The sequence below is a fragment of the Eriocheir sinensis genome, unplaced genomic scaffold (assembly GCF_024679095.1).
Source record: "Eriocheir sinensis breed Jianghai 21 unplaced genomic scaffold, ASM2467909v1 Scaffold559, whole genome shotgun sequence".
Taxonomy (NCBI): Eukaryota; Metazoa; Arthropoda; class Malacostraca; order Decapoda; family Varunidae; genus Eriocheir; species Eriocheir sinensis.
In genome coordinates, this window is record NW_026111897.1 from 42,501 (window position 1) to 55,000 (window position 12,500).

The 12,500-nt window shown below is 42.8% G+C and overlaps 1 protein-coding gene across 3 annotated transcripts in view; it reads left to right on the plus strand.

Annotated features, from left to right (window-relative positions):
- Positions 1-12,500, plus strand: part of LOC126993100 (uncharacterized) — an 89,914-nt gene that overhangs the window by 41,448 nt on the left and 35,966 nt on the right. The window lies entirely within an intron of this gene.

The window sequence follows — 12,500 nt, forward strand, 5'->3', positions numbered from 1 at the left end:
TTGTACAGGCCTACCGGCCTCTTGTGAACTCCTGCGTTCTTATGTTCTTATGTTCTTATGTAAGAAGAACAAGAAGGCCAAGACTACGAAGATAAAGGAGTAGGAGGAGGAAACGAACAAGAAAAACAAGGAGAACAAGAAAAAATGGAATAAGAAGATAAGAAAAAAAGCAAGAGAAAGACGTAAAAGAAGGAGCAGAACAAGAATATTAAGAAGGAAAAAGAAGCAAAACATAAAAAAAAAAAAGAGAGAAACCGTTGCCTTCTACTCCCTCAAGCTTTTTCATATGACAGCTCCAGATTACGCAGGGAAGTCTCACCTTCTACCTGTGGCTATTTAAGGGCTCGTACCTGCGGCATCCCTCACACCTGCGACGCTAATTGCTGCATGAATTTGGGGTGGGGGGCGGGGGTAAGGGGGTGGGGGGGGCCTTGCTGGAGTAGGGACAGGGTGGGGGCGGCGTAAAATGACCAGGTGAATCTGTGACTCTTATTACACGCTCTCATCTTTATTATTCGGCTCCTGCGCGGTTTTCAGTTTGGTTAAGGAGAATTGGTTTGTATTTTTTGGTTTGTTTATCTCTCTCTCTCTCTCTCTCTCTCTCTCTCTCTCTCTCTCTCTCTCTCTCTCTCTCTCTCTCTCTCTCTCTCTCTCTCTCTCTCTCTCTCTCTCTCTCTCTCTCTCTCTCTCTCTCTCTCTCTCTCATTAATTTACCTCTTAATCCAGCAACCGGCTCGCTCACCTGTGCTTTCTTAAATTACCTTTACCTGAATCACACTGGAGGAGAAAGAGCATTTACACTAATTAATCCACGTCTCAGGTGTAACAAATCATTCACTTACGCTTCCACCCAGTCATACGAATACTATTTTTTACTTACTTTCTCTGTACCACACATTTGCTTAACCCCACACGAAACTGACCTCTCTTCTGCCTTCTCGTTCTGTTTTCTCTAGTTGGAGCAGCGTCTGGATGGTCTTTGTGTACCTGGTTTTGTTTTTTCCCTTGCCCTGCCTTCCTTACCGCAAAAAAATGCCGGTGTACACGAGCAAGGGAGGAGGTTGTCATCTAAGGTATTCTTCATTGAGTAAGTTAGTGCAGAAAAGAAGAAACCGGTGTAGGAAAAATGTTAAGGAAATCGAAAATACTTGAGAATAAGATAGACTGATGGTGTAGTGAAAGAAGGCAAGAGATGGAGGAAAGAGGATAATGGGTAATGTAGGGAAGGAGAGACAAAATAGAGCATATGGCGAGGACAAGAAAGGCATACAAAGGAAGAAAAGAAGAGGAGGAAGGAGAGTTGAAGGAGAAAGATAAGCCAAAGTGGGTGGCAGGAGAGGAGGAGGAAGAAGAGGAGGGTAGAATGAAGGCATGGAGAAGAAGAGGGTACGAGTGCTAGGGGGGAAAGGGGTTAGTGGGGGGGAGAGGGGAGCGCTAATCATAAGAAGGAGATGGGTCGTACTGAGGAGTTATGGACCTGGAGATGGAATGCGGGATGTGATGAAGAGGGAATGAGAGAATGTGGATAAGGAACGAAAGGGAGAAAAGGGATATGAAGAAGGAATGAAGGAAGGGATATGAAGGAAGGAAAGGAGAAAAGGGATATGAAGAAGGAAAGAAGGGATGAAGGAAGGGATATGAAGGAAGGAAAGGAGAAAAGGGATATGAAGAAGGAAAGAAGGGATGAAGGAAGGGATATGAAGGAAGGAAAGGAGAAAAGCGATATGAAGAAGGAATGAAGGAAGGGATATGAAGGAAGGAAAGGAGAAAAGGGATATGAAGAAGGAATGAAGGAAGGGATATGAAGGAAGGAAGGGAGAAAAGGGATATGAAGAAGGAAGGAAGGAAGGGAGGAAAGGAGAAAAGGGATGTGAAGAAGGAATGAAGGAAGGGATATGAAGGAAGGAAAGGAGAAAAGGATATGAAGAAGGAAGGAAGGAAGGGAGGAAAGGAGAAAAGGGATGTGAAGAAGGAATGAAGGAAGGGATATGAAGGAAGGAAAGGAGAAAAGGATATGAAGAAGGAAGGAAGGAAGGAAGGAAAGGAGAAAAGGGATGTCAAGAAAGAATGAAGGAATGAAGGAAGGGATATGAAGGAAGGAAAGGAGAAAATGGATATGAAAAAGGAAAGAAGGGATGAAGGAATAATGGAAGGAAAGAAGAAAAGGGACATAAAGAAGGAATGTGAGAAGGTTGTGAAGAGTATGGGAAAAGAAGTAACAGAAGATGAAGTTAAGAGGAAAGTTGCAAGATAGAAATAATAGATAAATTGTGAGGTATAATAACACACACACACACACACACACACACACACACACACACACACACACACACACACACACACACACACACACACACCTGCTTCTCCTGGGCAGTCTACAGGTGTTGGTTTCTTGATTAATTACCTACTAGCCGCCTCTCGTAAATGCCAGGCGGGCTAAGCTAATCAACAGGTGGGGGAGCATTGCAAAGGTGAGCGTGGGCTAATCAAGTCGTCACAGGTGAGGCAGAACGCACGAACGAACAGACAAACTCATCTCCGGACCATAATTGTTGTTGTTCGCTAAATTTACGGTTTTCGTAATATGTTTTTGCAGAATTGATTATGTTTTCATTTGTGATTTTCTTTTTAATTTACTTTTTTACGTTAGGGTTCCGTGAAGTTGTTTTAATTGGCCGTCCTAAAGTAGCGATATTGAATTTGTTTTCCTACATAGATTTTGTTCGTTTCCTCTCAATTATTATTTTCTTCAGAATTGGTATATTATTAATTTCTTTTATTTTCTATATTTTTATTTCTCGATTGTGATTTGGTGCCGCTGTTTTTACTTGGCTTCTTAAAATACTTCTTTCCTTCCTACTGCTACGATTTCCTTGATCCATCTTCATTTCTTCCTTTCTCTATCTTCTTTTTCTTATTCTCAGGTCATATACTCCAGCATCTTCCTTTTCATCAGCATCCCTAAATAGTGCATCGTTATTTAACACAAGACTAAGCATATCATATATTAAGATGATTTTAACCTAATGAAAATACACATGATAGACGCATAAGACAGCTGCCGATAAATATAATTGGCAAAAATCACAGGTAAAACTATTGGCTGTGTATCTAATTGTTTTATTGATGCAGAACCTCATTACCGTAAAGGCGTCGAGAAATATTATGGTTAGAATAAAATTGCGCATAAACGATCAGGTTAAAGGTTAATGATATAGATAAGACGTTAATGCCGGGGTAGAAGGGCAGGCAGGTAGGCAGGTAAGTGGGGAGGTGCAGGTATAGGTGGCCAGGTGAAAGGGGGGAGGTAGAGAAGGAGAGGGAGGAGAGGACAAAAAAAGAGATACAGGGTTATAAAGTTTATGGTGTGTTGTTAGCAGGACTGATCGACGTGTTATCATCGAAGGGGAACAAAGTGGTTGGGTTCTCGCTCAAGGGATTCGAACGTGTGTCCTATGGTCGGTTTTATGTACGTTAGGGCCACCAGAGGCGCCCCGGAGGAGTTATACGGATAGCTGGTGACGTTTGTGGGAGTTTTGTGGTAGGTGTGACTTTTTGCCAGCTGTTTTTTTGTTTTAGGTGACGGGTACGATAGTGAATAGGTGCGTACGGTAATGAATAGGGAGATACGGTAATGAGTTGATGTGCGATGTTCTACGTAGTGCGATGTTTGTCCTTGGGGTGGCCGTCGTTAAGTGCGTAGTTCGTAGAGCACTATTTTTGTTTTTGTTTTAGACAGTCTTTTTTTCCGTTGTCAGAGTTGATAGTTGTAAATAGGTGCGAAATGTAATAACACCTGGGATGATTGAGTTTGTGGACCCACCCCCAAATTTTCTTTATAGTTGTTTTATTGTTGGGATAGGTTAGTTTAGGTTAGGCTAGGTTAGGTGAGGTTAGGTGAGGTTACGTTAGATTAGGTTAAGGCAGGTTATGTTATACTAGATTAGGTTAGGTTAGATTAGGTTAGGTGAGTTCAAGTAAGGTTAGGTAAGGTTATTTGCTACATCCACATGCTAACCTGAATATTAGAGTGTGGAAAGAGTATCCTGAACACACACACACACACACACACACACACACACACACACACACACATACACACACACACACACAGCCTGTAACTCTTCCCACCCTATCCTTTTCTCAAGTGGAATAGCCCCATTTACATCCATCCCACTTAAGTTATTTGCTTCTCCCACCTTTTCTCCTCCTTCCTCTCCCTTTGCAACCACCCCTTCCCCTTCTCCTCCTCCTTACCTCCCTTCTTAACAATCCATCCCTCCTACTCCCTCATTAACCATCCTCCTTTGTGAAATGCATATGAACAGTCATCTCTCCTGCCATCTTTTTATACTCTGCCCTCAGCCTCCATACCTGTCTCCTCTCACCTTCCTCTCCCATCCCTTTCCCATATCTCACCTGCCTCTCTCACTCTGTCTCCCCTTCTCTCTCTTCCCTGTCCATCTTTATCTCTTTCCCTACTCTCTAACTCTTTCACCACCTCCTACTCTTTCTCCTCTCCCAGCCTCCCTCAGCATCCTTCTCTCGTAGCTATCATGAAAAGCACCTCCCGACACTATGCCTTTCCAATGGTTCCTCTGTTGATCCAAATCATTATCGTATGCTACAAATTACCGGTGGACACCCGAGTCGTGGGTGAGGAAAGTGAGGTTAGCAGGGGGACAGTGTGTGTGGGTGAGGTAATGGGAAGGAGATGTGGGTGAGAGCGAGGGGCTGGGGGAGAGAGAGGAAAGATGCAAAAGTATCAGTGAGGAAAAGGAAAAGGAAAGTGGATGAGAGAGAAGAGAAGCGGAGAGCAGTAAATGTGAACTAAGAGAAGGAGAAGGAGAAGGAGTAATTGTAAGAAAAGGAACAAGAAAAGAGCGAAAAAGAGGAGTAGGAGGAGGAGGAAGAGGAGGACGAGGAGGAGGAGAGGAGGAGGGTAGGGAGGTGATGGAGAGTTACCTGTCTGTGCTTTACCTGTGTGTTGATGTTAACGCTCATATGCAACACCTGAGTTAAGAGAAGGATGAGGAGGAGGAGAAGGAGGAGGAGGAGGAGGAGGAGGAGGAGGAAGGGGAAGACGAAGAGGAGGAGGAGGGGGAAGACGAAGAGGAGGTGAAGGGTTAGTTTTTTCGTCTTGTTGATTGCGTTTACCTGTGTGTAGAAGGGACAGGTAAGTACAGGTGGGAGTGGGCTCATCCATATTCCACGCAACTCGCCTTACCTCCTCCTACACCTCCTTGGTCCCGTGTTGTGTGTGTGGTTCCCTGTAGGTCATTTCTTAGGGTGCTGTTGTGAGGAGGTGCGAGGGAGGGCTGGGTTAGGTTAGGTTAGGCTAGGTTTGGTTATGTTACTGAAAGGGAGGAATTGTGACGGAGGGTTAGGCTAGGTTAGGTTAGGTTAGGTTAGGTTGTGTGATACGTGTGTGGTGAGTGGGTGGATGGGTGTTGCTATTGAGGAAGATGTGTTGCTTGTTGCGTTGTTCTTGAGTGTTGCGATGGTTGAAAGCTTGATTGTATAGTTTTCTTGGGTATTAATCACTGTTATAGTGGAGTGAGTTTAAGGGTTATGTTTGTTCAATTAAGTGTCGCTGAATGATATAATATAAATAAGAATTACATTGAAGTTATTTATATCGAGTGAAAAAAAGATAGAATTAAGAAAAGAATTTAATATAGTTCTAGAGCTGTGTTGTAAGGTAAATGATGGTGAGAGACAGGCAGACAAACATACAGACAGACAGACAGATAGTACAGAAGGGAAAATATAAAAAATCATCATATAAGTGTTAAGGAAGTCTCAGTGAACACTTTTTATCTCATTATACATCCATTAATTCCTTTCGTATGATGACCTCACCCTTTGCCTTCCTCCTCTCCTCCCTTCCCCTTCTTTTCATCATTTTTTTCATTCTCATAATTCATCCCTCATTATTTTTTTTCTTCTCACTTATTTTTTTCGACTCATTGGCAAACAGATCATCATTTACTCTCTCTCTCTCTCTCTCTCTCTCTCTCTCTCTCTCTCTCTCTCTCTCTCTCTCTCTCTCTCTCTCTCTCTCTCTCTCTCTCTCTCTCTCTCTCTCTCTCTCTCTCTCTCTCTCTCTCTCTCTCTCTCTCTCTCTCTCTCTCTCTCTCATTTTGTCTATTTCTCTCCGGGATCGGTCTAGTATATTTATTTTAAATTTGCATGAAACCTGAATCTGTACCTAACCTAATATCAACACAGAGAGATGATGCTATAGAGATAATCAGCAGCCTGGAGATAACTGTTCTATTAGGATTCAAGAGGATTAATTTGGCGTGGTTAGTATTGGATCCTTTGCCGTGTAAGCTGAAGGAGGATTAAGGTGACAGGTATACAGTAAGGTGAGGAGGAGGAGGTGAGATCCGAATTGGGAAGTGGAGTTCGAGTTTATGGAGGAGAAAGGGGTTCGAGGTGGGAGAAAGGGGATCGAAACTGATATATATGCATGAATGTAGATAGTATGGGTTCGATATGGGAGAAAGGGGATTGAATTATGTATGTATGTATGTATCTATGAAAAACCTGTATTGAAAAGAGGGATAATGAAGTTTTTAGTGATATATAAGGAATGAAGTCTGTTGTGGTATAAAAATAGGACTCATAAAATGCATATAAGAGTGAAACATCATATACAAGGGATCAGTTCTAAAACAAACACTTATAAATAGGTTTTGGCTTTGATGCTTTAATCTTGGGATAAGAAATCTTATGGGTATCATTTCATAAACAAAGTGTATTTCTTCTTTACTTTATTTTTGTAGTTTCTGTTCTTCCTATTCCCTTTTGTTTTCTGTTTTTTTCCTATCAATATCCGCTAATGGTGTTCGTGTGTGTATGTGCTAGATAGATAAATAGAGATAGATAGATAGGGTGATAGAAAGTAAATGCGATGGAACACTACCTAGGGTGATATACTAAACAAATTGTCTTCTTTTCCACCTAAATGAAAGTTGTGAAAGGAGAGATTGATGGGTGAAGGGTGTTGGGTGCCGGGGGAGTTGGGTGATGGATTATTAAGATGTGGAGATGGATGGAGCCTACCACCAGTAAATATTGGTGTGAGGTGGAGTGATCAGGAGGGAGGTGGAGGAAGAGGAGGAGGAGAAGGAGGAGGAGGAGGAAGGTTGGGAATGGGTGGAAGGAATCAGTGTCTTAGTAAAGGTGTAAATGATTTGTTTATTTGTTTATCAGCTTGTTTGTTTGTTTATTTGTTTATGATGGTGTTGTTTTAAGATTATTGCCTCTCACTCGTTTAGATTATTGTTCTTTTTTTCTTCTTTTCTCTTTCTTGTTTCTTCCCCTCTTCTTCTTTCTCCTCTTGTTTTTTATTTTCGTTCTTGTTCTTGTCCTTGTTTTCTTGTTTCTCGTTCTTCTTTTCAACTACCTTGTTTTTGTTTTTCGTTCTTGTTCTTGTCCTTGTTTTCTTGCTCTTTCTCATTCTTATTTTTCTTCTTGTTTTTATTCTTCTTTACCACTCCCACAAATGCAAACACACAAGACCTTTCCAATCACACAACCAAAAGCATTACTCTCATCCGAAAAACCAAACGCAATTCAATATCAAATAAAATACGTACCATCAAATGAAGCGCATATATACCCGGATTTATGCTGACAGCCGATCAACTGGAGCAAATGTTGGGTTTCCCGATAGGTGGATGTCACAAACAGATGGCGGAGTAGTAGATGCAAGGCTGAATTCTGTAGTGTTGATGGTGTTGATGGTGATGGTGGTGATAAGAGTGGTGCTGAGCTTGCGTGTGTTAGCAAGAGAAGGGGGTAGGGAAGAGAATGGAAAGGGAGGAGAAGAGGAAAATGGGAGGAGAGAGGAGGAAGGAGACTATATAATCTAAGAATGACAGAGGTAGGAAAGGAATGATAGACAGGATGATTGGAGAGAGATTTTACTTCTACTACTACTACTACTACTACTACTACTACTACTACTATCTATCTATAATTCCATGTCTTTCTATTATCGTGAATCACCCTACCCCTTCTCTCTCCTCTTTCTCCTCTCTTCCCGTATCCTCCTCTCCTCCTTCCTACCTTCCTTGTGCTTCCAACTTCCCTTCACACAGCACCAAACCATCCTGAAAACACGTGTGTGTGGCAGTAAGTAATGTGTGTGTCAATGATGACAGTGTGTGTGTGTGTGTGTGTGTGTGTGTGTGTGTGTGTGTGTGCTAGATAGATAAATAGAGATAGATAGATAGGGTGATAGAAAGTAAATGCGATGGAACACTACCTAGGGTGATATACTAAACAAGTGTCTTCTTTCCACCTAAATGAAAGTTGTGAAAGGAGAGATTGATGGGTGAAGGTGTTAGGTGCCGGGGAGTTGGGTGATGGATGAGGAAGATGGGGAGATGGATGAGCCTACCACCGAGTAAATATTGGTGTGAGGTGGAGTGATCAGGAGGAGGTGGAGGAAGAGGAGGAGGAGAAGGAGGAGGAGGAGGAAGGTTGGGAATGGGTGGAAGGAATCAGTGTCTTAGTAAAGGTGTGATTTGTTTATTTGTTTCTCGTTTGTTTATTTGTTTATGATGTGTTGTTATGATGTTCTTTCTTCTTTTCTCTTTCTTGTTCTTCCCCTCTTCTTCTTTCTCCTCTTGTTTTGTTTCGTTCTTGTTCTTGTCCTTGTTTTCTTGTTTTTCTCGTTCTTCTTTTCGCTCACCTTGTTTTTGTTTTGTTCTTGTTCTTGTCCTTGTTTTTCTTGCTCTTTTCATTCTTATTTTCTTCTTGTTTTATTCTTTCTTACACCCACTCCCAATGCACATAAGACTTTCCAATCACACACAACCCAAAGCATTACTCTCACATCCGAAAACCAAACGCGAATTAATATGGGAAAACGTACCATCAAACCAAGCGCATATATGCGTCGGATTTATGCTGACGGCCGATCAACTGAGCTGTGTTGGGTTCCTGAGCAGGGTGATGTCACAAACAGATGGCGGTAGATGCAAGGCTGGAAGTGGTGTTGATGGTGATGGTAGATAAGAGGTGCTGAGCTGCGTGTGTTAGCAGAGAAGGGGTGGGGAGACGAAGGGAGGGAGGAAAGGGAAATGGGAGGAGAGAGGGAGGAAGGAGGATATATGTAGAATGACAGAGGTAGGAAAGGAATGAGGACGGATGATGTGAGAGATTTTACTACTACTACTACTTTACTACTACTACATTACTATCTATAATTTCATGTCTTTCATTATCTGATCAGTAATTCCACCTTCTCCCTTTCTCTCTTCCATGTTCTCCTCCCTTCCTCCTTCCTACCTTCTTCCTTTCCTTTTCCTTCAAACACAGCACCCCAAACCATCTCTTAGCACATGTGTGTGTGTGTGTGTGTGTGTGTGTGGTGTGTGTGTGTGTGTGTGTGTGTGTGTGTGTGTGTGTGTGGAGGTCTCTTGATTCTTCTTCACAACTTTCTTCCATACACTTTCTTCATATTATTCTTTTCTGGTTATTCATCTTCGTTTTCCTTTCAATCTTTCCTCTTCCTCCCTACATCCCTCCTTTTCCTTCCTTTTCTTTCTTGCATCCTTGGTCTTCGTGTAATGACTCTCCTTCCTTGTCTACCTTCGCGGGTGAAAAGGTGTAAGGTGCAGTGGGTTTAGATAAGGACACGGGGTCATACCATAAGTTTCCAGAAGGAGGGTCAAGGAGGGCGTAATTGGTGCCTATGAGCGGCTCACGAGGGTGGGCATGCCTATCTGCGATGGCTCCTGATACCCTTGGCCTGGTTTTAGATGAGGGGCCAGGCAGCCTTGAGAGTGCCGCAGCAGGTGCTGATGTGAGTTACCTGCATGTTTTGGGGTTAATTAGCGGCTTATTGGCTTGATGAATGGGAGTGTTGTTATGGTCTGCGGTTCGTCTGCATGATGTGATTGACTAGTGTTGTAAATTGTTCTTTTCATATGACTGGACTTCCAGTAAGAAACTGATGCATATTTGGCCAATCGATTAATTTCTTTGTTTTGGCAGAGGTGATTGTATATGTTTGTTATTGTTTTGTTTTATATGTAATGTCATACCTGTGTCATGTAGTTTAATTGAATTAGTGTTTCTTGGACAGATCAATAATACACATTTGGCTTCATTTAGATAATTTTGCTTGGTTCCAGTAAGAAGTTAATGGGTTTTTCGTAAAATAGCTGATGGGTAAGCTTAGAATAAATAAAAAAATAGATTGCTCTAACACCCTCCCTCCATATAAATAAATAGACAAAAAGATATGAAAATTAGCTTATCATTCTTCAAATTCAGTGCCAGAGGTGTTTTGAGATTCCTCTTTGCGCTTATATAAAGGTGTTGTTGTTTTTAGTTGTTATCATAAACTCGTATTTCAATATTCTTTTCTACTTTCCAGTGTAAGCCAGACTCCCGTAGACGTATAAGGTAAGATAGCAGAAACCTACCCTTCGGGTACGCCATTAATTCTCTCCTTGCTACACACCTTTGCCTGTCCAGTCAGTCCACCTGCCGGCGTAATCAACAAGGTGCATCTTAACAGTACACCCCTCCCACCTGTCTTGCTGCTGTGTACCCAACCTTGTGTCAGATCCCACCCACTCACTCCCTTCCGCTTCTTTCGACGTCCGTTCCCTTTCGCTTACCCTTTCTATTCCACCCACTTCCTTCAAACCCCTAACATCATTCCGCTTCCTCCTTCCCATCCCACCCAGCCTATCCCTTCCACCTGCCAACCGCTCCCTTCCCCTCCCTTCCTATCCCATCCTCTTCCACTTAATACCCTTCCGATCCGATTCACATTGTTGTAACCCGCAATCCCGGGTCACACAGGGGCGACGACACACTGTTTGTATTAGTGACACTTGACTTAAAATTCTAGTACTTTAGGAGTATTTAAAGGAGTTCGTAAATGGGGTGATGAAACGGTGTCGCCTTTCTTATATGTATTTTATTCTACCCATTACTCACTTCTTAATATTACAGAGGGTAAAATATATTGACTTAAAACCAGCGACTCAATATTTACCAGGACCTTACAAATGCCAGGTCTTCAGGTTTTCTTTCACTATTGGTTACTGACGTTAACACTGGTGTAATATTGAGGTAAAACTCACACACAATAAAGTATCATAGGAAATATAATCCTAAATCAAAACTAAGATAATAGGGAACACAATAGGATATGTTAGATACGCTTTCCTCCATGAGTAATTTCTTCACTCCATACTCACAGTAGCAATCGATGAATGTCTCTACCCATGTTGTCTAGGGAAGACAACTGAGGTCCAGCAAACGAACAGAGTGTTGGTTAATCTGATGCCTGTACTGGAGAAAATGCTTCTCAGCATAGGCAGACATCAAGAGGTAATACGTCAGGCGTGTGTGAGTCATACATCAAACTCACACTGAGCTCATACAATAATCTACCTAACTGACATGCTTAATTCACTTATGGTGACGCAGCTTTGTTTTATAATATTTTGTTCCTATGGCTGATCGTTTTAGGCTGCGTATCATGTTTGGCTTAGAGAGATAAGGGTGCGTTAATGGGCAATTACAATTGTATAGGTTGGTAAATGAACAGTGGGGACAATCTCATGTTGGAGTCTGTTGTGTTTTAGTGGTCGATACCGCTGTTGTCATCGGAAAATATTGCTGGTGAAGATGATGATGACACGAGGGTGTCGGCTCGGGCAATTCACAACATCCTTCGACCTTAACATCCACCCCATTCTCGTGTTTCCATCCCAGCACCCAACCTATCCCTTTAGCTTCCATAAGTCTTCCATTACTTTTTCTCCTTTTCCCATTCCACCCAGCCTCTTTCTTCCCAATTCCGCCAACCACTTCATCTCCACTTCCCTTCCTTCCCACCCAGGCTCCCCATCTCTTCAGACATCCACCTCGGTAACCGTCCCTATCCCACCCAGCCTCTCCCTTTCAATTTGTCTTCACTTCCTCTTGCTTTCCTTCCTCATGTTGATTTAATCTCATCCTTCACCTCTGTCATCTCATCTCGTACCACCGCTACGCTTTTTTGTTGTTGTTCTTATCCTGTCTCCCTTCACCTCATTGCTTGTCCACCTCCTCCTTCCTCCTTTCCTTTCTGTACTTTGCCAGCCTCCACATCGCATTCGTCAACCCTCCTCTACATCCTCCTTTCCTTCCTCCTTTTCCTTTTCTTGCATCATCGGGTCTTCGTGAATGACCTCCTCTCGTCTACCTTCGCGGGGCAGCTGTTAAGGGTGCAGCGCGGCCTAGATAGCGGACACGGGGTCACGCGGGCCTAAGGGGTGCCTAGCGAGGGTCACGGAGGCGTAATTTGTGCCTATGAGCGGCTCACGAGGGTGTAAAATATGCCTACCTGCGATGGCCTCTGATACTCCTTACCTGGTTTACGAGGGGGCCAGGTGCAGCCTTGAGAGTGCTGCGGCAGGTGTTGATGTGAGTTACCTACATGTTTTGGGTTAATTAGCGGCTTATTGGCTTGATGAATG